A 23,724-nucleotide genomic window follows, 5' to 3' on the forward strand; every position below is an offset into this window, starting at 1 on the left:
AAGAAGAAGAAATAGAAGAAGATGAAGAAGAAGAAGAAGAAGAAGAAGAAGAAGAGGAAGAAGAAGAAGAAGAGGAAGAAGAAGAAGAAGAAGAAATAGAAGATGAAGAAGAAGAAGAAGAGGAAGAAGAAGAAGAAGAAGAAGAAGAAGAAGAAGAAATAACAGAAGAAAGAAAAAAAAAAGCCCCTGTGAAACTCGAGGGATGATTCCGAGAAATCGATCATAAACGAGAAGCGAGAAAACACTCAAGACTTTATTTTCCTTTTCCGTGTTATGAGAGCCAACGAACGAGCGAACGAACGAACGAACGAAAAAAAAAAGAGAAAAAAAGAAAGAACAAGGAAGAAAAGGAAAGAAAAAAGGAAAGAGAAAGAAAGAGAAAGGAGGAAGAAATAAAGAAAGAAAGAAAAAACGACATGAAAGAAAAAGAGGGAAAGAAATATAGGAAAGAGAAAGAAAAAAGGAAAAGGAAAGAAAGAGAAAGCATGAAAAAGAGAGTAAACCAGAAAGAAAGAAAGAAAGGAAGGAAAAGAGAGACATTAAAAGTAAACTAGAAGGGGAAAACAAAGGAAGAGGGGGAGATAAAATAAAGAGAAAGAATAATGAACGAACGAATGAACGAACAATAGAAAGAAAGTAAGAAAAGAGAAAGAAAGAAATACATGAATCATAAGTAAACGAGAGGGGGAGGCAGAGGAAGGGGGGAGAGAAAGAGAGAGAGAGAATAAAAGAAGAGGAAGGGAAGGAAGGGAGGGGAGACTATGAGTGACCTTAAAACACCCCTTCCCCACCCTCCTCTCCCTTCCCTTCCCTCCCCTTCCCACCTTAATGCTTCCCTTCCCCCCTCCTCCTCCCCCTCCTCCCCCTGCCCCTACCCCCTCTAGATCACGTAAAGGTAGACAGTAACAAGCACTAAAGACAACAAAGCAACGGAGAGAGAGAGAGAGAGAGAGAGAGAGAGAGAGAGAGAGAGGAATGACAGGCAAACACGATGATCACAAAACAGAAGAAAGGAAAAGGAGAAAGTATGAAAGATAGAAAACATGAAAGAAAGAAAGAAAGAAAGAAAGCACTCAGGGTATCGCATTTTCTTAACGAGTAAACAGAGCGCAACAGAACGTACATAAAAAAGTACACACACACACACACACACACACACACACACATTATACCCCTAAAACAACAAAAACAACAGCAAACAGTAACATTAGCTATACTAACAACACTGACCAAAAAATAAAAAAAACAATAATAATAACAGTAGCAGCATTAATAATAATAATAATAATAATAATAATAATAATAATAATAATAATAATAATAATAATAATAATAATAATAATAATAATAATAATCCGTCCCTGTTTACACGACGACCACTTGTAAACAATTCTCAAAAGATAAACAAATAGGGTGGTGGTGGTGATGGTGATGATGGTGGTGATGGTGGTGGTGGTGGTCGTGGTGATGGTGATGGTGGTGGTGGTGGTGGTGATGGTTGTAGTGATGGTGGTGATGGTGGTGGTAGATGACTGCAGTGAGTCCTTCCCTCCTTCTCTCCTTCCTTCCCTCCCTCCCTCCCTCCCTACCCCCCTCACTCCTGTCAAGCCATAGCGCTCTTGACCCAGTGCCATCGTGACGTCACTGCACACACACACACACACACACACACACACACACACACACACACACACACACACACAGAGTAAACGTGGGTGTGGCTGTAGGAGGGCGTGGGCGTGGGTGGGCTAGAGAGAGAGAGAGAGAGAGAGAGAGAGAGAGAGAGAAGGGCTACCAACGAAATTCACACTCGCACGTGGACTCACAATTTACCCACGGCACTGCCTCACTCCCACTCACTCACTCTCACTTCCTCTCACTGGCACTCTCTGGCACTGTTCACCTCGGCCAGGCACGCTGAGGCTACTGCTGCTGCTGCCCTCGTGGTGGTGGTGGCGGTGGTGGTGGTGGTCCTCTTCAACACACACACGCACACACACACAGCCCAACCTCGGCCCTGCGCACGAGACACTGATGCACCCTCCTTCCCTACCTTCTCGCGGCACTACGCACTCTCTCTCTCTCTCTCTCTCTCTCTCTCTCTCTCTCTCTCTCTCTCTCTCTCTCTCTCTCTCTCTCTCTCCTTTTCTTCTATTCCTTCTTCTCCTTCCTCGTTATTTATATATTTTCCTCTCTCTCTCAAACTAACTTGTATTTTTTTCTCTTCTTTACTCCTCTTCCTCTTTTTTTTTTAAGTTTTGTGTTTTTGTTATTTCAGTATTTTCTTTCGCGAGTGTTTGTGATTCTTTGTTTGTTTTCTTCTTATTTGGTTTTCATGCGTTATTTTGGTTTCTTCCTCTTCTAAGTTTGGTTGCAGTGGTGTTTTCTTTCTTTGTTTACTTTTGTCTTTTTTTTTGGTATCGTGTTTGTGTTGATATATAAGACTCTCTCTCTCTCTCTCTCTCTCTCTCTCTCTCTCTCTCTCTCTCTCTCTCTCTCTCTCTCTCTCTCTCTCTCTCTCTCTCTCTCTCTCTCTCATAAGGACACGCCCACCCACCCCGCTGAACTCCTTCCCTCCACCAAAATAACCAACTTCACCCCCCTCACGCTTCGCACACAAAATGCCCCCCCCCAAAACAACCAAACCATTATGACCCCACCCAAAAATGTGCAGCCCCGCCCCCCCTACCCCTCTTTTTAAGGTACCTGGCAACCACCTGTACGCCTAAAATCAACCTCATCTTGCCCATCCCGTCACTTGAACAGGTAAATTCAACCCAAATCAACCTCAATTTCCCAAGCTTCTAATAGCCCACTTAAGTAATGCTACACCACAGTCATATCCCTTCAATCTCTTTATCATCTCACTGTAATTTCTGCACTATAAATTTCTTTACTCCCAGCCTCTCATCATCTGTTAAATTACAAGCCGTCTAATATTTGACCCACTTAAGTATTACTACGTCATAATCAGATGCCTTCAAGCTATTTATAACCTCCCTATGTCTCTTCATTAGCGCCATTTCCCCAACCTATCTTAGTTAACCTCAATCAACCTCACAGAAAAGTATACTACAAAGCTTCTAATATCGTACTTAGAAATACTACATCTAAACCTCGCTGTAACCCTACTATGCATGACCCAACTTGACACCTCAACCCACTCAACCCTTAACCTCAATCAACCTCAATGTCATTTATAGGAAGAAATTTCTTTTAACCCATTTAATTAATACTACACCAACATAAACGACTTTAACCTCCTTATAACCTCATTACGTATTACTTCACCTGCTCTCTCACCCCCTCAACCCCTCTAACATAATCTTAATCAACCTCTTAAGTAGTTTTACATCACTACCAGACACATTTCTCAATCTTATAACCTCACTTCGTATTATTCAAATTGTACCATCATTCCCCTCAGCCACTCTAACCTAACCTCAACCTATTAACTATTCTGACATCACTACCAGACACATTTCTCATTCTTATAACCTCACTTCACATTACTCAAAGTGTACCCTCATTTCCCTCAGCCACTCTAACCTAACCTCAATCAACCTATTAACTATTTTTACATCTCTACCAGACACATTTCTCATTCTTAGAGCCTCACTTCACATTACTCAAAGTGTACCCTCATTCCCCTCAGCCCCTCTTATCTAACCTCAATCAACTTCAACCTCTATCAAGTTACACAGCTTCTTATAAGACTTGATTGCTACTTCACTACTCCCAAATGTCTTCTTTCTCCTCATCACCCCACTATGTATTACTTAACTTACATCCTCACCCGCCTCAACCCCTCTGACCTAACCTCAATCAACCTCAACCGCTATTAAGTTATGGAGTTTCTTATGAGACTTGATTGTTACTTCACCACTTCCAGACGAATTCCCCCTCCTTCAAAACCCATTTCATATTACACAACTGGTACATTCCTTTCCCTCAACCCTTCTAATCTAACCTCAATCAACTTCAACTTTCCCAGCTTCTTAAAATTCGTGGTTGTTATTTCATCACTACCAGACGACTTTTTTCTCCTCCCTATAACCCCACTATGTATTAGGCAACTTGTACACTCCTTTCCCTCAACCCTTCTAATCTAACCTCAATCAACTTCAACTTTCCCAGCTTCTTAAAAGACGTGGTTGTTATTTCATCACTACCAGACGACTCTTTTCTCCTCCCTATAACCCCACTATGTTTTCCTCAACCCTTCTAATCTAACCTCAATCAGCTTCAACTCCCTATAACCCCACTATGTATTACGCAATTTGTACAGTCCTTTCCCTCAACCCTTCTAATCTAACCTCAGTCAGCTTCAACCTCTGTCGACTTATACAGCTTCCTTTATGATTTGTTTGTTTCTTCACCACTGCCAGACGTTTTCCTTCTCCTTATAACTCGGGTGTGTATTACTCCATCTGCCCCCTCACCCCCCCCACCCAACCCCACCAACCTCCTAACTATTATCTAAACACGTCATTTGTCTCCATCTCTCCTAAGACAACCTCCACCTTATTTATCTTGTTTTTCTTGGTTTACTTCATCTTAACCTCCTTCTGTATCTCTTTTTCTTCTATTTCTTCTTTTTCTTTTCTACTTCTTCTTCTTCCCCCTCCTCCTCCTTCTCCTTCTCCTCCTCCTCCTAAAAAAGCAACATGGTTAACTATGCCCCATAATCCTCATTACCACCACCACTACCACCACCAGCACCACCACCATCCCCGACACCACCAGCACCACCCCTCCCACAGCCCTCGCCGCCACCACCACCACCACCCCCGTCTCACCAACACCATAACCACCACCATTACTGTCTCCTCCAACACCACTATCATCACCACCCTCATCATCACCGCGGCTACCACGACTACTCCTTCACACACACACACACACACACACACACACACACACACCAATTTATGCAGACTCCAACCCATTAATCTAGTCTCATGACCTACCGCATTGCTTACTTAGCTTACACACACACACACACACACACACACACACACACACACATGGTCTCAGAGACGCTCTAAGCACAGACAGACGGACAGAAAGTCTCTCTCAAGCGCTATTATTATTGAAATGAAGACGGTGATTAAACGGGAGAGAGAGAGAGAGAGAGAGAGAGAGAGAGAGAGAGAGAGAGAGAGAGAGAGAGAGAGAGAGAGAGAGTAAAAATACGCAAACAATAGAAATACATCGGATTCAATAGTATTATTCTTAACCATATTGTTCTATTTTTTCCATCACGTAGCTCAAGGGAGGGAGGGGGGAGGGGGTGGATGGAGGGAGACTAAGACGAGCTGAAGGAGAGAGAGAGAGAGAGAGAGAGAGAGAGAGAGAGATTTACATAGAAAATCAGACCACACAGAAGTGATTTTACATTAATCAGAAGACTCCAAAACGTTGCATTTCTACTCTAGTTGATATTAAGTTGAAGGAAGTGACGGTCGAGCTTATTTTTGAAGGAGTCAATCGTGTTACACTGGACCACTGATGGTGGAAGCTTATTCCATTCTCGCACTACAACGTTGGTGAAGAAAATTTGGTGTGCAATCTGAATTTACTTGTCTACATCTGAGTTTATTGTTCCTTGTTGCGTGCGCAGACTCGATCATCAACAATGTTGTGTTGATCTGTCTTCATTCGTGAATTAGTTTTTTTTAAAACATTCGATCAATTTTCCTCAGGCGACGTTTCTCAAGAGAGAACATGTTAAGGGTAGAAAGCCTTGCTGAACACCTTCTAATTTAGCAATATCCTTTGAATACAAAGTTTCTTTTAATGAGAGAGAGAGAGAGAAAAGGCAGGACTAAGAATATGAGAAGTAAGCCAGATGAAGGAAAGCAGGAGAGAAAGAGAGAAAATGGAATGGAGGAAAGAGAGGAGGACCGAGAGAGTGAGGGAAGGAGTGAGGTGGGGAGGGATTGAGAGAGGAGCGGAGGAAGGATTGAGGACATAATTACTGAGAGACGAAGGAGGGAAGGAAGGAGAGAGGGAAGGAGAGAGGGAAGGAGGAAAAGAGAGGACAAGATTTAGGGAAGAAAAGAAAAGACAGACCGGCAGACAGACAGACAGACAGACAGACAGACAGACAGACAGACAGACAGATAGACAGACAGACAGGCAGACAGACAGACAGACAGACAGACAGACAGACAGACAGACAGATAGACAGACAGAGAGACAGACAGACAGGCAGATAGACAGACAGACAGACAGAAAGATAGAAGGAAGATTAAATGAAGAAGCTGGTGTAAGGGAAGAACATAAGAACACGAGAACATAAAGGAGTTTGCAGAAAGATTAAATGAGTCTGCAGAAGTAATATAAGGAGTTTACGTACAAGACCATTAAAATCTTGCATGATAATATAAGAGTTTAAGAACATCAAAGTTAGCGGAAATAACATATAAGGAGTTTACGAATAAGCACATATGAGGTTGCAAAAATATTATAAGGAATTCTGTTTACTTAAGAGATTTCCAGCGAGCCTTTCCAGTAAACCTTCCACCACCTACCGCTCAAAAATACTGTGCACGCCTTCAGGAGGAATTCAGTACTCCCTTCTTAGATGCTCCTGGAAATGAAACCCGATCTCTGTGTGCATGGTTTCTGGAATCAATAGTTTGCTTGGTTACGGCTTAACATTGCTGTTTTATGCCTTGGTCGTTTCAGAAGTGTCATTTTCAACTAATAACGTAAGGTGTTGTATCTCAATGCGTTAGTACTCTTATCGATGTTTAAACCCCGTCTGCCATGTCTTACTTTACTTGTACAATCTTTTATCTTTTTTTTTACAACAAAGGAGGCAGCTCATGGTGAAAACGAAAACAAGTAAAAAAAAACATTGCACTGCTCCCGCAAAGAGGTCATAAGAAGAGTTCAAAAGGAGGATCAAATTCGACTTTAAACCGTTCAAGTCGTAGTCAAATACTTTCCCCCTGTTAAAGCTTTAGAACTCCATTACTTGTTAAATGAGAGGTTAGTTTTAAGAGTACTGATGTACGGTGTCATTGCTCCCGCCGTTACTAAGTTTACTGATGTTTAAACTGAACCTGCTGTGCATCTGATCGCTCGTGCAGGTTGTCGAGGTCCTTCTACAATACTTTTCACGGCATGCCCTTTTTTTTTTTTTTTTTTACAGCAGAGGAGTCAGTGCAAGGGCATAAAAAAAGGCAAACACGCCCGCTGCGATTGGCACAGATTTGGCCTTCACTGGTAGTCTGGTAACATATACACCCAGGTCTTTCTCTGCCTCTGTGGTGGATAGTGGAGTGTTTTCCATGTGGCATTGGTGCGCTGGATATCCCCTCCCAAGGTGCATGACTACATTTTTCGTTCCATTCCTGTAGCTTGGTGATGTCTTCTTGTAGGAAATCCGCAGTCAAAGGGTTAAGTGCGATGCTAAATCAATGATGAAGCATCTTACGTCTCTCTATATTACTGCTTATACTTTAAAGTGCACTTGCCACGCCTCGCAACACTCGCACACTGAATAAAATGCATCTACAATTTCTCACACCACTTGTACAATCCTTTAAGTTCCCCTTCCTGTGTCGCACTATGCCCTGGTAAGTGAAGTATCAAAATGAGTAATTATGTAACGCGCTATTTGATCCCGGGTTATCCAATACTACACGCACTGACATTTAAAGTGCGTTCGTCATGCCCCTGACCGTCCGCACTGTTATTTAGTTTCCCCTGTAATCCTTTGTCGCAGCATGACTGTTGAGGCGAGGTGTTGGCTTTCATGAGGGTAAGAGGTCGCTGCTCAGGTTACCAATACTACACTTCCTGACTTTAAACTACATCTGCCTTGTCTCTGGCCGTTCGCACACTGTCACGTCCCCTTCAATAGCTACACATCATGGCCGGATAAAAAGGCGTGGGATGTTAGCAAATGAGGTGTTTAAAGTAAGGGAGAGACGGAAGAATGGAAAGAGGGAAGGAGAATGGGAAGAAATAAGAGAGCAGGGACTTGCAAAGGGGTATGAAGATTAAGAAAGTGGAGGAAGGCGGGAGAATGGATAAAGAAGGCGAAAGTAGGAGTTGAGGATGGGTATAAAGAGGAAAAATACGGAAAGGAAAAAAGAAAGGCGCTGAGTAAGAGGATGAGTAAAGTAAAATAAGAAAGAAAGGAAGGAGAGCAGTGATGGATGTAGGTCACGGAGAGAGAGAGAGAGAGAGAGAGAGAGAGAGAAATGGAGTGAAGAGAAAGGAGAGAGAGAGAGAGAAATTAAAATAAAGATGTAGAGGGAGAAAAATTGAGAGAGGAAAATAGATGATGTAATGAAAGAGAATAGGGAAGAAAAAAGGAGAAAAGGAAGAAGAGAGACAGAAGAGAGATGCCATAAGCGAGAGAGAGAGAGAGAGAGAGAGAGAGAGAGAGAGAGAGAAGGAAAATAGAAGATAATGAGGGAGGAGAGGAAGATGGGAGGGAGGGATGAAGGGTAACGATGGTGAGGATGGAATGGAGGAGTGAGGATGGAATGGAGGAATGAGGAAAGGAAAGGAAAGGGAGAGGGAGAGGGGAAAGGAGAGGAAAAGGAGAGGAATGGAAAGAGGGGAGAGGCAAAAGTGAGAGAAGAAGTGAGAAAGCGAGAGGAAAAGAAGGAAGGAAGAAAGGATGGAAGAACTGATGGGGGTAAGGGAAGGAAAAAGAAGGAAAAAAAGGGGGGAGAGGAAGGAAAACTAAGCGAGGGAAGTAAAAGGGAGAAGAAAAGAGAAGGAAGGAGAGAAACAGAAAGGGAAGAGTGGGAAAGTAGAAAAGTAGAAAAAGGAGGGAAGCAAAGAGGAGAGGACGGAGGACAGAAGGAAAGGAGAGGGAAAAAGGAGGGGAGAAAGGAAGGGAGGAGGAAAGGAGGAGAGAAAGTAGGGAGGCATGGAGGAAAGGAGGGGAGACATGGAGGAGAGGAGGAGGGGAGGAAGGAGGGATGGAGGAGGGATTGCGTGCCCGACTCGACGTCCACAACTTAAAGATGCTTGGCGGTCAACCCTTTCCCAGCACCGCCTCCCTCTCTCTCTCTCTCTCTCTCTCTCTCTCTCTCTCCTCCTCCTCCTCCTCCTCCTCTTCCTCCACTCCAGGCACTATTCCGACGAGGGGGATCACACGCCTAGAAATCGGCACACCATGCAACCATACTGTGGAAAAGTACCTGGACAAACTCGACACAAATAACTCAAATGTAGGTTAATTGCAAGGAGCTTCGAATGTGAGACGCCAAAAGTAATATTATCTTTATAATATTCCGTAGTAAGACCTCACCTGGAATATGCAGTGCAGTTCTCATCCCTTAGTACAGTAAAGACATTAAATTACAGGAGAGGGTTCAGTGACGCGGAGGTCTACGGAAATCATTCCACGCTTCTAAAGGCTATACCGTACGTCTCAAGCTAATCAACCACTTAACGCTTACGAAATTTTGTTCAGGTCTTCAAGTACCTAAATAAGTTCAGTGCGATCGAGCATACCAATTGCTAAGAGCTCCAAGACAACTCAATAACTAAAAATAACGTTCTATTGCTGTAGTAGACACTGCCAGAAGTTTTCTCTCAAACCGAGTCGTCCGCCAGTGGAACAATATTCCTGAAGTAGTAAGTGCGAGAACCATAAACTCTTTTAAAAATCGTATCGACCTTTACTTCGTTGCATCAGGAGCAAACTGAACGTACGTATTGAAATGTTTTCATCTGTTCAGCAGGCACTGAAGTGAGTGTCGAGTAACTTAAAACACTAGAGAAGGCAACCTCGTACCTAATGAGCCAACAGGCGTTCTGTTATCTGCATTTCTATGTTTCCATGTTTTCTCCTCCTCTTTTTTTATTCCACATTATCTCTTGCTTCTATCTCATTACTCACTTTCGTAGACGATCTCTCTCTCTCTCTCTCTCTCTCTCTCTCTCTCTCTCTCTCTCTCTCTCTCTCTCCATAGGGTCTGCCATAAAAACGGTTTTACTAAATATCAAGATTTTTTCCTCCCTCTCCCCTTCTGCGCACCCTTTCATCAAACCTCACCCTGCCCCGCCCCTCCTGCCTCCATCAGCTCCCCCTTCCCTTATCCTTCTTTCCCTCCCTCCCTCTCCACACTCCAATCCCTTCACCACTCCTATCTCCCTTCCTTCCTTCCTTCCTTCTGTTATTGCCTTAACCTACATTTCCCTTCTTTCTCCTTCCTTTCATTTTCCTTCACTTTCCCTTCCATTTCCCTTTGTCCTTCCATTGTCCTCATTTTACTCTCCTTTTCTTACTCGTTTCCCTTCTTCGGTTTTCCTCCTGTTCCTCTCTTCTTATCTCTACTTCCTCGTTTACTTTCCTACTTCTCCTCAACAGACTTTTTTTCTTTTTTTATTATTTTCTCTCTTCCTTCTTTCATCAGTTATCTACCTTTTTCTCTACGTGCTCTCTCCTCCATCTTCTCTCCCACACACTTGTACCCTTAAACACCCACCTCCACTCCCTCCACCTCCACCCACCTCCTCCTCCACCCACCTCCACTCTCTCCCACGTCTTCGTATTCTTCACCTCCTCCTCTTCCTCCTCCCTCTCCAACCCCCTCCTCCACTACTTATCTCCCCTTCCCCCCTCCTTCACCCCACCCCCCACACCTAGCCCAGCCAATAATGTTCCTCCCCACCCTCTCCCACCCCACCCTCACCCCAACCCCCCCTCCTCCGAAGACTATGATGTAACCGACCACTCCTCCTCCTCCTCCGCCTCCTCCTCCTCCTCTGTATTGATGGGTCGTCTCTCCCTTCCTCCCTCTCTCCTTCCCTCCTTTCTTCCTTCCTTCTTCTTAGCCCCTTCCCCTCCTTCGCAGACATCTTTTTCTTTCTCTCTCTCCTTCCCTCCTTCCTTCCTTCATTTTTCCCGAGCTATTCTTCCTTGTCTTCCCTCTTCTCCCCTTCCTTCCTTCCTTTTTTCTTGCCTCCAGCCCACGTCTTAACCATTCTTCCCCTCCTTCCTTCCTTCGTCTTCCTTCCTTTCTCTTGCCTCCTACCTACATCTTCCCTTCCCTACTTCCTGCCTTCGTCCTCCCTTTCCTCCTTCCTTCCTTCCCTCCTTTTCTTCATTTTTCCTTACCTACACCTTTCCTCCTCCCTCCTTCCTTCCTTCCTTCGTTCTCCCTCCCTTCCTTACCTTTTCCCTTCTTCTTCCCTTCTTGCTTCCCTCCAACCTACGCCCCTTCCCTCCTTTCTTCTTGCTTACGACTCCACCACCCACCTTCCTTCCTTCCTTCTCTCCTTTTCCTCCCCTCCTTTCCTCCTTCCTTCCCCTTCCCTGCCTACGCCTTCCCCTGCCTCAAATATAATCACTAGGTCAGCCTATATATATAACAAGGAATAGTCTCATTCTGCTCTCCTAAGCCCCTTTTTTCTGGGCCAAGCCTGTGTGTATGCCTTTTTTTAACTCTCTCTCTCTCTCTCTCTCTCTCTCTCTCTCTCTCTCTCTCTCTCTCTCTCTCTCTCTCTTTCATAGTGTACACTCAATTTAGAACAACTTTTAACGGTGGTTGCCTGGGTGTTATTTTTCCTCCTCCTCCTCCTCCTCCTCCTCCTCCTCCTCTTCCTCCTCTTCCTCTTTCTCTTATGTCTTCCTTCTCTTAGTATTTTTCCTCCTCCTCTTCCTCCTCTTAGTCTTCCTCATTTTCTTCTTAGTCTTCTTCCTTCCTCTCTTCCTTTTAGTCTTCCTCCTTCTCTTCCTCCTTTTTTAGTCTTCCTTCCTGCTCCTCTTAGTCTTCCTTGTCCTTCTCTTCTTTTTCTTCTTCCTCTTTATCGTCACCTCCTCCTTCTCCTCCTCCTCCTCCTCCTCCTCCTCCTCCGTTTCATCACTGTGCATTATGCCTTCGTTTATCACGTGTATTTTTGGTGTCCCGAGGTCGCCGCCGCGCAAGGTCAAGGTCAAGGCCGATGTCAAGGCCGCGCCGGTGCTAGGTCAAGGAAACGTGTGTGTGTGTGTGTGTGTGTGTGCGTGTGCGTGTGTGTGTTGGAAGGACGGACATGAAAACACACACACACACACACACACACACACACACACACACACACACACACACACACACACACATGCATACCTCCTCCCCTTCTTCCCTTCCTCTCTCCACCATACAAATCCCCCTCCATGCCTCTCTTCTTTACCTCTTTTCTCTCCTCCTCCTCCTCCTCCTCCTCCTCCTCCTCCTCCACCCCCCAGGTCCGTCTTAAGGATCCCAACCCTTGTTCTGTGTTTCCCCAGCGCCACCATATTGATCCAAGGACCTTGAGAGGGGAGGAAGGGAAAGAGGGGAAAGAAGGGTAAGTATAAGGAAGGAAAGGTAGAGGAAGGGAAGGTACGAAAAAAAGGGGAAGGGGGGAAGAAAGGGGAGGAAAGGCTTAAGAAGAGGAAAGAGAATAAAGGTGAGGGAAAGGAGGGGAAAGAAGGGGAGTATAGGAAGGGAAGGGAAGGGAAGGGAAGGTTAGGGAAGAAACGGAAAGGAAAGGGAAGGAATGGAAAGGGAGGGAATGGGAAGGGAAGGAAATTGAAGGGAAGGGAAGGGAATGAATGTGAAGGGAAGGGAAGGGAAGGGAAAGGAAGGGAAGGGAAAGGAAGGGAAGGGAAAGAATAGGGGAAAATTGGGTAGACAGGATGGGAAGGAGGAGGAGGAGGAGGAAGGTAAAGTAGATTATTCGATTAGAGACTGGAAAGAGAGAGAGGAAGGGAAGGGAGATTTGGGCCGAAGTAGACGAATGGAAGAAGGAGGACGAAAAAGGAAAGTAGACCAAGGAGGAAGATAATGAGACCATGATTCAATACCTTATACTTTTCCCTAAGCCTAAATACTATCCTCCTCCTCCTCCTCTTCCTTCTCCTCCTCCTCCTCCTCCTCCTCCTCCTCCTCCTCTTCCTCGTATTCCTTCTCCTAATCGTCCTCCTGTTCATCTCCCTTCTACTCCTTTCACTCGTTTTCTTCATCTTCTTAATACTCCTCCTTCTCCTTCTCGTGCCACTCCTCCTCCTCCTCCTCCTCCTCCTCCTCCTCCTCCTCCTCCTCTTCCTCGTATTCCTTCTCCTAATCGTCCTCCTGTTCATCTCCCTTCTACTCCTTTCACTTGTTTTCTTCATCTTCTTAATACTCCTCCTTCTCCTTCTCGTGCCACTCCTCCTCCTCCTCCTCCTCCTTCTTCCTGATATACTTATTCAATTTTCTTCTTCTTCCTCCTCTTCTTCTTGTTCTTGTTTTCGTTCTTCTTCGTCTTCTCCTTTTTCTTTTTCTCTTTTAAGTCTCTCTTCTTTTTTTTCTTCTTTCCTTTCCTCTCCGGTCCATCTCCTGCTCTTTCTCCTCATCATCCAACTCCTCCTCCTCCTCTTCCTCCTCTTCAGCCTCCTCTTCCTCTTCCTCCTTCATATGCTAAAACCTCCTCCCTATCTGTTTTCCTCCCTCCTTTTAGTCCACCTCCTCCTACTCCACCTTCGCCTCCACCACCTATTCCTCCTCCTCCTCCTCCTCCTCCTCCTCCTCCCGCAGCTCGCCTCGTCCCTCTATTAGTTTCCGATTGCGTAATTACAGGTTCATTATGATTGGAGGGGAAAAATCATTATAGAAAGTTAGATGTTTCCATGATTAAGCGGCGCGCGCGTGTGTGTGTGTGTGTGTGTGTGTGTGTGTGTGTGTGTGTGTGTGTGTGTGTGTGTTCGTTTTGACCTAATTTTCTAGTCTGGAGGCTTTTGTAAGTTTTGTCATTATTGTTTTGTCATAGTTGAGTAGTTGTAGTAGTTGTAGTTGTAGTAGTAGTAATAGTAGTAGTAGTTATTGCTGTTGTAGTAGATGGAGTAGTAAACAACACTAACAACAACAACTACCACCACTACTACTACTACTACTACTACTACCACTACTAATAATAATACTAATACTAATACTAATACTAATACTAATACCACCACTACTACTACTCCACTACTACTACCACTACTACTACTACTATTACTACTACCATTAAAGCTGCCATTAACGCCCCATCATGGAAGCGGACCAGAAGCGTCCCAGGTTGGACCCCATATCAGGCAGCGACCCAGAGAGGCGTCTTTATAGTACCTCCTACTCTTTCTTTTTTTTATTATTATTACTTTATAACACATTCGAGGTCTTCTCTCTTATTTCTATTTTCTGGAACACCATCACTCCTCTAAACCTCACCCTCTCTTCTTAAACAAACCACAAGTATCTGAGGCTCCCATATGTGTGTGTGTGTGTGTGTGTGTGTGTGTGTGTGTGTGTGTGTGTGTGTGTGTGTGTGTGTGTGTGTGTGTGTGTTTTACGTCTCTTTTCTTTTTTTCTTCTTTCCTTTTCTCTCCTGTCCATCTACTCTTTCTCCTCATCATCCAACTCCTCCTCCTCCTTCTCCTCCTCAGCCTCCTCTTTCTTTTCTTTCTTCATATGCTAAAACCTCCTCCCTAGCAGACAGCCGTAAAATTTACAAACTGAGAATGGACAAACTTTTATAATTTGATGTACCTTGTTTATGTATTTTAATATTTATGTAGGTTTGTCAATAAAGTAACTAACTACTAACTGGGGGGAGGGGGGGGAGCAGATCTTCACCTACGTAGTTTTTTAGGACAGTCAAAGGACCATATTTTTAAACCTTTCGGCCACCAGGCACATAAATATAACAAGGCTTTCGAAGGTTTTTGCGCATTTCCATGGGTAGTTTTATGACCCTAATGGTAGTTTGACTCTTCTGCTGTACCAAGAATCTAAACAAACACTCAAGAGAACCCGATTCATCTCCTTTTCGGCCTCAGGAGAGAGTTGGTGTGAAAGGCGGCAGCGTGTGAGAGTACAGACAAAAATCTTTCCGCCTCATCAGTTCCCCTCCTCTTACTGACGGTCTTCTACCGTAGTGTTGCTTTTCTTCTTATCTTTTATTGTTTTTTTTACATGTTAACTGTTTTTCCGAACCTTCTATAAGCTCTAGCTCCTTCTGTAAGCGACTCTAGATCACTCTTACACTGTCCAAATTCCTAATGCAAGAGTTAAACAGTATCTGCATGCTTTCAACCTTTTTAAAACCTTCCTGTGTCTGGATTCCCTCCTTCCTCTGACTTGAACGTGTTAACAGAGATACTTCTACCTAATTTGATGACGCTTCTTTTTTTCTGGGAGCAGCCTTGCCGAAGTTTTCTTTATGTCCTTAACAGTCTCCTTTGCTATAAGAAAAATATAAAAAATAAAACTTCTTTTTTCGACCACACACCATTCTCGTCTTCCTTTCTTCCTATTTTCTCCTCATTATTTTACTGCCTTTATGTATTCTGATACAAGTAACTGTCTCCTCTTCCCTTTATTTTTGTTATTTCCTTCCATTTTCTCCGTCAGTGTTTCGTTCCCGCCTTGTTGCTCTTTCTTCCGCATTCCAATTTTTCTCCCTTCCTTATTTAGTATTTTTCCTTCCTTCCTCCGGCTCTCCATCTATTCTCTCCTACTCTCTTCCTTTCTTCGTCTAATCTTAAAATCTTTACATTTTCCCTTTCTTTTTTTTCTTTAACTGTGCTCCCTCCTTCCCTTGCCGCTGCACCTTCCTCTCCTCCTCCTCCTCCTCTTCCTCCTCCTCCTCCTCCTCTTGTTCCCTCCTTCACCATCATAGCTGCTGACCTTCAGAGGAGGAGGAGGAGGAGGAGAGGAAAGTGGTGAGGGGATGGAGGAGAGGGTCTCTCACCAACTCTCCTCCTCCTCCTCTCCTCCTCCTCCTGGGTAATAATCAATATACTCCAGGGAACCACCCGATACGCACACATAACACACACACACACACACACACACACACATTAATATTTTCGGTCTTGGATGGAATTAAACACTGCTTGTCAGTGTGTGTGTGCGTGTGTGTGTGTGTGTGTGTGTGTGTGTGCTCCAGTAGCTCGCAATAAAACAGTGATCCACTGTCATATAAGAATATCAAACACACACACACACACACACACACACACACACACAAAGGGACATTTATAACGCCGCACACACACACAGGTACACATGGCCACAAACAAAAGCATACATACACAGAAAGGCACTTGCACATGTATCACTGCATGCGCGCGCAAACACACACACACACACACACACACACACACACACACACACACACACACACACAAACCTTTAAAAGCGGTCACTAGGATCATGAGGCAACAACAATCATTACCAAGTCTTTGTCTTCCCTAAGCAGTCTGAACCCCACCCAACTTTGCACCCTTCCCCTCATTGCCACTCCCTCAACCCTCTCTTTCCCCTTTATTCCCTCAACTCTCAATTCGCTCCTTAACCACTTTTCCTTCACCCTTACCTCTCACACCTTCCCCATACACATATACACAAAGCAACTCTCTTCTCTCACTTTCCTCGCCTCTTCTCTCCACTCTACCTTTACCTTTCCTCCCCGCCGACAAAATCATGTAACCCTTCTCTGTGCCCCTTCCCTTACACCCATAACCAACACTATACACTCTCGTCCATGCAACACCCTTACACTCACCATTCCCACCACTCCCCCCCCATTACCGAACACACACACACACACACACACACACACACACACACACACACACCATTACACCACATCACACAACTCCACGCCGTTGCTATACACTTACCCTAAACACACACACAAACACACACAAACACACACAGGATAATATAAATGTACTCCACGTCTTCACATCAAGTAACCGAAATATCAATAAAAACAACAACAACAACAATATCAACAACAACAGTTCCCCTCTTTCCTCCTTGTTCCTCATTCGCCCATCTCCTCTTCGGCTCCTTGTTTCCACCATCCGAACACACACACACACACACACACACACACACACTACCTTCAACTTTACCTCCTCCTCCTCCTCCTCCTCCTCCTCCTCCTTCTCCCAAGATTTCCATATTTCAACCATCCCATATCTACGCCAATGGAACTTTTTCCCACTACTTCAACCAAACCCCCGCCCCCTTCAACAGTTCCCTTACCCTTTCAACGACCCCTCAACCCACTGACCCCTTTAACACCTCTTTCAACCCCTTATTAACCCCTTCAACTCTCTTTTACCCCTCAACATCCTAACCCCTTCAACGCCCATCTCCATCTCCCTTTCCTTTTCAACACCCCTTTTCCATTCCCTTACCTTCCCTAACCCCCTCCAATGTCCCTTCAATACTCCATGCTGCCGTTTTAGCCTCCTAACTAACCCTCTTAACAACCTCAAACTTCACGAATGTAACCTTAAACCCCTTTTCGAATCGTTTATCGCACCCAAAACCCCTTAATCCCTTTTAATGCCTCCCTTTCACCCCCTTTCCGCCCCCTTAGTGCCGCCTCTGCTGCTCTCAACACAATCCAACACCTTATTCAACCTGCACCCCAAGTCACCTCCTCCACAACCCATCTCAACCTCTTCCTAACGTTAACTAGTTCCCCTTCAACCTCCCTCCCACCATGCAACCCCCTTCAGTTTGCCCTCACAACAACGCAACCCCCTCATAACACCCTTTTACCAAGCAACATATAGAAATCCCCCTGAAAACATTAATATTCACGCTCCCTTCTACCCCTTCAAACCCTTAGCCCCTTTTCAGCAGACCCACCACAACCACCCCAAACACCCTTCACCTTTCACTATACAACATACAGAAACCCCATGAAGACAACCCCACCGAACTTTCACACACCCACCCTCCTCTGCCCTTTCCAACCCCTTTAACCCCCATTTCCAGCTCACGCCCCCTCACTTCCACCCCTTAACCCCCTACAAAGGCCCCCATAACTACATCAACTTCTTCCATAACTCCCTTTCACTATACAACATACAGAAACCACATGAATATACCCACTTTCATGGTCCACCCACCCCTCTTCCGCCCTCTTCAACCCTCTTCAACGCCCCCTTCCACCCCCAGCTCCCGCCCACGCCCCCCGCCGCCCCCTTTTCCCAGGTCGGCCAGGGACCAAGGAGGCTGCTGGACCCGGCCGTTCTAAATATAGCCACCCAATGTGAGGCAGTCCTGTTGCACCAATCAATGTCTCTCTCTCTCTCTCTCTCTCTCTCTCTCTCTCTCTTCGTGCGCGGCTCTTTTCCACGTCACCGCCGGCCGTCCTCTCCTCGCCGCGTTCCCATAAGCATGTTCTTCCTCTTATTCTTTGCGTTGCGTGCCGTGATGTCCGCCCCGCGTGCTCGATAAACAGGCCCAGAGAACGGGTTTTTAAATGGCCGTATAATAATGTGACCTACTGACCCCGAGAGAGAGAGAGAGAGAGAGAGAGAGCAGCGATGGTAGGAATGGCGGTTACTAGGACGTTGACCTTGAAATTTAGCCTAGTCCCCCTCTGACCCATTTTCTCTGGTGGCGGGGGAAAATCGAAGCCCGTTGACCTATTTTTCCATTTTTCTTCTTCGACCTCCGTTTTCGCCCTGCTCCGCCCCTGTTTTCTTTGATGCTCTGCAGGGGATGCTACGCTAGGAGTGACGATAGAACAGAGGCAGAAAAAGGGCCATCAGAGTTACACAGATGTTTAGACCTCACAAGCCCGTAGCAAAAGTAGCATGAGGAGGAGGAGGCGGCGAACGAACAACCAGAGGCTAAGGAGGTATACTCTCTATGGTAAGCGTAATTTCTTCCAATATACACGTTTCGTTTTTCTTTTCGCAATCGATGATCCTGCCAAGGTGGTCTGTCCCTAAGCCTGAAGGAAATACCATCAAACCGCCACCACGACGCTGCATCTCCGACGTTGAATAATTTTGTTAAGGTCGAGGAAGTGGCGGTCGAGTTAGTTTCTAAATCAATCAATCATGTTGCACCGAGCTTCCAGAGGTGGGAGTTTATCATATTGGCGTACAACAACGGTGACGACAAAATAAACTGCTACAGTCTACGTGTAACTTTTCACACAAAGTTTTGTCCCATAATTTCTCGTTCGCGACGTATCATCAGTCATAAACAACTTAGATGCATCCATATTCGTATAACGCCACTCGTCCAGTTTCCCTCCTAGGCGGTGTTTCTCGAAAGAAAATATATCAAGACATAACAGACTTTCCTTGAAGGGTTCGTCAACTCGACACAATCTTCCAACACTATCCTTTATTCATAGATAACACTCAGTTGTTCCTTTCTTCAACAGTAAACTTTCTCGGTCTATCCCTAGCTCAAAATCTTAACTGGAAATTTCATATCTCATCTCTTGCTAAATATTTTTTTTTCTCGAGGTTAGGCGATTTGCATCGTCTCCACCATTTTTGTTTTTTTTCCCCCTCCTTCAGGGGCCTTGTCCGCCCTCGTATGGAGTATGCATTTCATGTTTGGGGGGGACTTCACTCACACAGCCCTTTTGAACAAAGTGGAGGCTCATCAACTCCTCTCCTCTTTCTGGCAGTCTTCTACCTCTCAAACTCCGCCAAAATGTTGCCTCTCTTTTATCTTCTGTCGAAAATTACATACTGATCTTTTTTCACGTGATTCCCATGGCTCCGGTAGGATTTCTTAGGCCTGGTGGATGGACCAAGCCCTTCAGTGGCGCAGGCGAATTTTATTTATAGTGGCTGCCGTGATGTATGACTACCTCAAGAAACGTCATTCTACTAAACTTGTAACTAAAGGGACAACAGATAGATAATGCAGCACATGAACGCTGGTATAATAATAACGTTATTCTACCGAGGAAACACGAGTGCTGTAATGCAACAGGTGCTCACCGTGATGAAGCCAGTGTGGTGAAGATACTCAGGGCAAGGTCAGAGAGGCACAGAGAGAGGTAGAGGGGCAGTGCGTGAGGAAGAGTTGCAGTTCCAATTATTGGCCTTTGCTAAATAAGCGTAGGCATGTTGAGGTGGTGATGGCAGTTGTGACGGCACTGTTACACCGAAACCTTTGTAACGCGGAATACAGATACTTCTTCGATGATAAGAAGAAGAAGAAGAAGAAGAAGAAGAAGAAGAAGAAGAAAAAGAAGAAGAACAACAACAACAACAACAAAATAAATAAGAAAATAAAGAAAGAAAAAAGAAAAAAAGAAAAGAAAAAAAGAAAATGAAAAATAAATAAAAAAAAGGCATAAACAAAAAACAAGAACAAAAATCTAAACAAGAACAAGATAAAAAAAATACACTCCTTAGTTTATAATGAAGAGAAAGGGACACACACACACACACACACACACACACACACACACACACACACACACACACACCAAAAAAAAAAAGGGAGGAAGATCATGTGATTCTATTATTTCATCACGATTCTCTCCCTCCCCCTCCCACCCCCCTCTCTCTCTCTCCCTCTCTCCCCATCCTTTGTCATGCATATTCGAGCGGCGGTCTGCTATTGGTCGCTCCCTAATTAAATATCCTGAAGAAGACCGTGACAAGCCGGAGTAATAGGTATTTTGTCTCGTCTATAAATACACACCTAACATAACCTTACCTAGTCTCTCCTTCTGGTCTCGGTCTGGGTACGAGCGGCGTGGGTGACCGACAAGCGGCGAGCGTATATATGTAACCTTAATCACGGTGCACCATTGTAAGGGAGAGGCAAAAATAAAAGGCTCAGGTGTATTAATAGCTTTGGCAGAGGATGCTTATTTGTAAATAGCTTATGGTTCTCATTTTTAGATGCAGGTACAGAGACGGAGGGTAAGTAAGAGAGAGAGAGAGAGAGAGAGAGAGAGAGAGAGAGAGAGAGAGAGAGAGATTAATATATAGACAAAGACAGACCTATAGATAGACCAAACGACAGACAGCTGGGTAAACACGGAGATACGACAGACAATGACAGAGAGAGAAAAACCGCCATACAGATAGATAGATACACACACACACACACACACACACACACACACACACACGTTTCTCCCACCCACCCCAAAAATTATATCCTTATTTCAGTTCCTCCCTTCTCTCCTCATTCCATAACTCATGTACTCACTCATTCTTTTTCCTCCTCACACCAAATAAGACCCAAACCCAATGCTACACTTCAACAGACAGACGATACATAGGTGAGATGACAAAAAAAAATTATATCACCTGACTTGTTTTATAATATAGACATGGTACCGATAAAGAGCGCCATATTATTCACTAGAGAACAAAAATATAAGATAAAAAAAGTAAGAAAAATATGACTTACGTGTTGATGGTACGGTGGTCGAGTGGGTTAGAGAGTCAAATGAAGAGCCAAGGAAGACAGTTCGAATCCCAGTGCCGCCATGTGATGTTAGGAAGGACATACGAAATTAAGGTCACAAAAGACACGACCCCAAACACAGCGGCCTCGTAATTAAGAACATAGATAAAAGCTGTTGAGGTGAAGGATGATGATGATGATGATGATGGTGGTATAATGGTGGGAGGGGGAAGGAGTTTGGGTAGTCAGGGAGAAAGAAGAATGGTAATAATGGTAGAGGTGGTGGTGGTGGTGGCTTTCGGGAGTTTTGGTAGTCATATAAAAAAAAGGAAAAAAGAAGAAAGGTGATGGGGGTGGTGGTGGTGGTGGTTTTGGTAGTGTTATAATGAAAGGAAGAGAGAGGAAAGATGGTGGTGGTGGTGGTTTTGGTAGTGTTATTATGAACGAAATAAAGGTGGTGGGGGAGGGGGGGGCTATTTTAGGTAGTGTTATGAAGAAAGAAAGAAAGAAAGAAAGAAAGAAGAGAGAAAGGAGGATGTGGAGGTGGTGGTGGTGGTGGTGGCGACGGAGATGCGTCCACAAACAGATCACAAGGCACAAGAAAGTGGTTGGTTGCTTGACTGTTCTTGTTGTTATTGTTGTCGTTGGCGGTGGCTGTGTGCGTGTGTGTGTGTGTGTGTGTGTGTGTGTGTGTGTCCCTGGGCCTGTCTCCGCGTCTCCTCTGGTCCGGCAATAAGTCTCCCGCGGGCTATTTACGGACCACTCGGTTATATATATCTAATGCCTCGTAACACCTGGCCACATTTAGACGCTGCCCGGCTATATTTTTCCCACCTGCCTCCTCCTCCTCCGCCTCTTCCTGCTCCCGCCCCCCGCCGCCTCCTCCTCCTCCTCCTCCGCCGTTGCCACCTTCGTCATCGCCACCTCATATTCTCCTGCTTCTTGATTTTTGTTTTTTTTGTTTTCTTCTTCGCCTTTCTTCGTCTTTCTCCGTCTTTCTTCTTTTTCTTCTTTTTCTTCTTCTTCTTCTTCTTCTTCTTCTTCGTCGTCGTCGTCGTCGTCTTCTTCATTTTCTTCCTCATCTTTTCATCATCTTTCTGTTTCTTGTGGGGGGGTTTTCTTCTTCTGCTTCTTTTTCTTCTTCTTCGTGTTCTTCATTTTTTTCCTCATCTTTTCTTCTTCTTCTTCTTCTTCTTCTTCTTCTTCTTCTTCTTCTTTTTGTTTCTCGTGCTTTTTTCTTATTATTATTATTATTATTATTATTATTATTTTCTTTGATCTTATTTCTTTCTTTGAGCCAATATGCATTATATTTTCTTGTTATTTTTTCCTGTTTTCTTTTTTTGTTGTTATTGTTGCTGTTCTTATTATTATTATTATGATTATTATTATTATTATTATTATTATTATTATTATTATTATTAATGATAATAATAATAATAATAATAATAATAATAATAATAATAATAATAATAATAATAATAATAATAATAATAATAATAAAAATAATAATAATATTATTATTATTATTATTATTATTATTATTATTATCATTAATGATGATGATGATGATGATAAGAAGAAGAAAATTTCACCTCCTCCTCCTCCTCCTCCTCCTTCTTCCTATCTCTTTCCCTCGCACCTGCATCATACCTGCGTCCTACATCCATCTGGTGGCCGCGTCGCGTCTCGAATTAAGGGCAGGACGGAACACGCGTCTTCTCTAGATTTTTTTTTTTTATAGTAACCGCGTACGTAAGGGTGATGATGAGTGGTTCGGGAGAATAATACGAGGAGGAGGAGGAGGAGGAGGAGGAGGAGGCGGCGGAGGATGTAAGGGAAGCCTACTGGCCTTGATATTACCGAAATACTGTGGCGTAACAAACCGAAATAAAGCAGAAATGGGATGATCATAAATAGGTAGGTAGGTGGAGGCCTTTTTTGAGTCACCCACGGCGCCTCGGAATAAACGGCGCGTGACGTATAAATACCCGATTCAAATTAGGTGACTGAGAATATATGAGTGAAAAATACGCCCTCAGAATATATATACACACAGACGGGGGAAAATATATATAAGTAGCTACAAAGAAATATAAATATATGATAAAAATAGTAAGTCGTTAGGTAAAAATAGATAAAAAGTATAGCACAATAATACGAATATGAAGAAAAAAAGTAGGAAAATACATAAAAATACAAATGATTCAGTAATAAAAACAACACTAACAAACACAGCAATGATAATAATAACAATAATAATAATAATAATAATAATAATAATAATAATAATAATAATAATAATAATAGCAGACGACCAAGAACAAAACAAAACTTATGAATTTAAAAAGAAAGGAGAAACGCAGAGCAAGTTAATAGCACACACACACACACACACACACACACACACACACACACACATCAGTAAAGAAAACATAAAAATGAACAGTACGTGAGTAGTGTACAAGACGAAGAGAGAGAGAGAGAGAGAGAGAGAGAGAGAGAGAGAGAGAGAGAGAGAGAGAGAGAGAGAGAGAGAGCACAACTATTAAGC

At 44.0% G+C, this 23,724-nt stretch overlaps 1 protein-coding gene across 5 annotated transcripts in view; it reads right to left on the reverse strand.

Moving 5' to 3' along the window:
• LOC127007650 (uncharacterized) overlaps nucleotides 1-23,724 on the reverse strand; it is a 294,914-nt gene that overhangs the window by 257,109 nt on the left and 14,081 nt on the right. The window contains exon 1 of one of the 5 annotated variants that reach the window (XM_050878847.1): nucleotides 1,904-2,020. The exons of 3 other annotated variants lie outside the window; for them this stretch is intronic. The gene's annotated coding sequence lies outside the window, so the exon portion shown is untranslated. Of the gene's footprint in view, nucleotides 1-1,864; nucleotides 2,021-23,724 lie in introns of those variants that run through there. One more of the 5 variants, XM_050878848.1, reaches the window with a different exon arrangement.

The sequence above is a fragment of the Eriocheir sinensis genome, chromosome 36, assembly GCF_024679095.1.
Source record: "Eriocheir sinensis breed Jianghai 21 chromosome 36, ASM2467909v1, whole genome shotgun sequence".
NCBI lineage: Eukaryota > Metazoa > Arthropoda > Malacostraca > Decapoda > Varunidae > Eriocheir > Eriocheir sinensis.